A 3,334-nucleotide genomic window follows, 5' to 3' on the forward strand; every position below is an offset into this window, starting at 1 on the left:
TTTTCCCAATCTGTTGGTTGCCGTTTTGTCCTAACCACCGTGTCCTTTGCCTTACAGAAGCTTTGTAGTTTTATGAGATCCCATTTGTCGATTCTTGATCTTAGAGCGTAAGCCATTGGTGTTTTGTTTAGGAAATTTTTTGACAATGGACTTTTTTGAGGTAGGGTTCTTTATAAAATCTGGATATCAATATTATGTCAGAAGTGTAGCTAGCAAAGATTACCTCCCATTCCATGGGCTTCCTCTGCATTGGGTCAGCTGTTTCTTTAGCTGAGCAGAAACTTTTTAATTTTATGACATCCCACTTGTCAGTGGTGGGTCTTAACTCTTGAGCAAATGGAGTCCTATTTAAAAAGTCCTTTCCTACACCTATATCCTGTAGGATGTTGCCTGTGTTTTCTTCTAGCAGTTCAGAGACTCGGATTTTACATTTTGGTCTTTGATTCATTTGTAATTATTTTCCTCATGCACAGTGATAGATATGGGTTTCTTTCATTCTTTGTTTTTCTCACTGCATCTTTGATTTATCCAAATATGCTGTATCTATTGGCTCTCTGGAATTTAACAAATTTTTATAGTTTATGCAGCAGGCTTTTTCTTCTTCTATGGTAGGTTTCTTCTCTGCTGCTTTCTTGGTAACCACCTTTTCCCCTGCTGGCTTCTTCAGCTTCTTGACAGCCACAGGCTTCTTTCCTTTCTTGCCTACTGCACGCTTTTTTTTGGCACAAACGTTCTCTGGAACGATCTTCTCCAATTTGGTTGCCCGTGCAGCACCTGCCACTTCCAGTTTTTTCACCCGAAGTTTGTAATTTCTGGCCTGACGAAGAATGGTATGCCCGAGCACAGTCTTTGCGTAAGGGTTCAGCTTCAACATGATCCTCCGGTTCTTCAGTGGATTCTTCTTCAAGACTCTACACTGAATCTTCTTGCGTGGTGATCAGAGGATTCTTTGGATCTCTGGGCTTTTCAAGATTCTGCTAAGGTCTGTGTTCATCATCTTGTGCATGGGAAGGTTATAGTTACTCTCGACGGAAGGAGCCTTATGCCAAGCAGCATACAACTCATCCATCTTCCGGAAAGCACTTACAGTCCAAATGCAGAAACGCCCCACATGCCCACCAGGATCAACTTTCAAAATGCTCAGCTTGCTTACATCAAGCAGAGTAATAGCAGGAATGTTTCTGAAGGCCTTGATGATACGGTTATCTTCACTATAGATGTTGCAGGGTCCCCTGTGCTGGATCCACCATCGGTTTCTCATTTTGCCCTTGCCAGCTTTCATTCTCTGAGAGGCATAAACCTTTTTGATGTCATTCTAAGCTTTAAGTTTCTTAAGCAGCTGAACAGCCTCCTTGGTCTTCCTGTAACTTTCAACTTCATTTTCAACCACCAATGGCAGTTCAGGAACTTCCTCAACACAATGACCTTTAGACATCACCAAAGCTGGCAAGGTTATGGCAGCCAGGGCAGAAGAGATGGCATATCGTTTTGGGGTTGTGTTCACTCTGAAGTGCCAATGACACCAGGTTTTGGTTGGTGCAAACATGCGGCCCCCACGACACATATTTCTAAAGGCACCCTGGCCAGAACAGTGGATCTCGCTACCTTAAACTCTTGGAATTTGAGCCACAGCTCTGCCAGTACCCCAAGACTCAGAACTGGTCTAATTCACTGACGGCATAGGGCTGTCTGTTGTTTTTCCTCAAGTTGGTGTGAACGAAGTCTAATGGTAGCTTCGGACACAGCTGGCAAAGTGGCATTCTTGTCAGATGACTCACCCTTTTCAGAGTACACCCATATGAGGGGACCGGCACAAGCCATGACAGGGAGAGAAGTCCACGATCCTCTCTACTCGGCTGTTCCCACAGGACCTCTTTTCATTCTTTTGCATGTTGATATACAGTTTTCGAAAAATTATTTAGTAAAGATGCTGTTTTTTTCCAGCTTATGTTTTGGTATCATTGTCAAATATCATTGAAGAACAGGTTTCCTTGTGGCATTTCCATTTGATATGTGTGTGTGTGTATGTGTGTGTGTGTGTGTGTGTGTGTGTGTGTGTGTGTGTGTGTATTCCTTTACCATATCTCCCCACCCATCTTCCCTAGTTGTATCCTTTCAATCCCTTATTCCCTTCTATTTCACATAATTTTCTATTGTCCTTTCTACCCTTTTTATTTAGAGGCTAATATTTCCCTCTCAAAATTTCCTTTGTAGTTTCTTTTACTCTATGCACATTCATTCCCACATAAATACAAATGAATAAAATCAGATGCTAGAGTCACAGATAGGTGACAACATGCTAGTCTTTCTGAACCTGAGATGCCTCTCTTAATACCATAATTAAATTTACATCGATTTCTCTATAAATGTCATTATTTTATCTTGTTTTTCAACTGGATGAAATTCCACTTTATATCTATAGCACATTTTCATTACCAGTTCATCTAGGCTGATTTAATTCCCTTGGCGTTGCTAGTAGAAGAGCGTGAGTGTGGATGTTCATGTATGTCTATGGTAAGATGTATAGTCTTAATTATGAAGTTTTTCCCTAGACATATATAGACAGATTTTTTTACCTTTACAAAATCAAATTAAATTAGATTCTCAAACAGCATATTCTTCTCTGTTACTAGGAAGGCATTTTGTTCTTTACTTGTCCTCTTAATAATACTTTAAATAAAAGAATTCAGAAGTAAATATGGCAGTTAATGCTAGCATGTAGAAACCCAAGCAATGACCGTTGTAAGCTTGATAAGCAAATATATTTAAAAAATCGCTTTTGTTTTCAAATTAGGCTAATCTGTCCTTACATAGTGCTTAAATTACAAATAATAATTGTCAACTATTGATTGGAATATACTTTGGAGGATGTAAAATCAGAGAACTTTGAGTGTATTTTTTTAAATCAGAAGATATGGAAGGGGTTAAAAATTGTCTTCCATGTACTTCTATGTTTTCAGTATGGCTTAACAAAATAATAATGTGTATTTGTTTTTCTTTTAAAAGTATGTAGTTATGATTCATGTTTTAGCTTGGGAATTTTCAAAACGCAACCACTTTTCAACAGGCCACATCAAGTTCTTATTTGGATATATGTCTGCTAGACTAAGGTTTTAATCGTTGCTATAAATCTAAAGTTAGTTGTAATTTTGATATGATATTTGACTTTTGAACAAACCTCGTAAACAAACACAGTGACAGAATTATGCATGAATTTCAAGTTATATTTAGCACAGGGTTTCCACCAACTGGTTTTGTAATTTTAGCACATTGTGGTTTTAGTTTAAAATGGAAAATACATTTGGTTCATCAGGATTCCCAAGATTTAAAATAG

General features: G+C 38.5%; 1 pseudogene; it reads right to left on the reverse strand.

Moving 5' to 3' along the window:
• Positions 1-508: 508 nt before the first annotated feature.
• On the reverse strand, positions 509-1,821 carry Rpl4-ps6 (ribosomal protein L4, pseudogene 6; annotated as a pseudogene).
• Between the last annotated feature and the right edge of the window lie 1,513 nt (positions 1,822-3,334).

This window comes from Rattus norvegicus, chromosome 2 (genome assembly GCF_036323735.1).
Source record: "Rattus norvegicus strain BN/NHsdMcwi chromosome 2, GRCr8, whole genome shotgun sequence".
Lineage (NCBI taxonomy): Eukaryota > Metazoa > Chordata > Mammalia > Rodentia > Muridae > Rattus > Rattus norvegicus.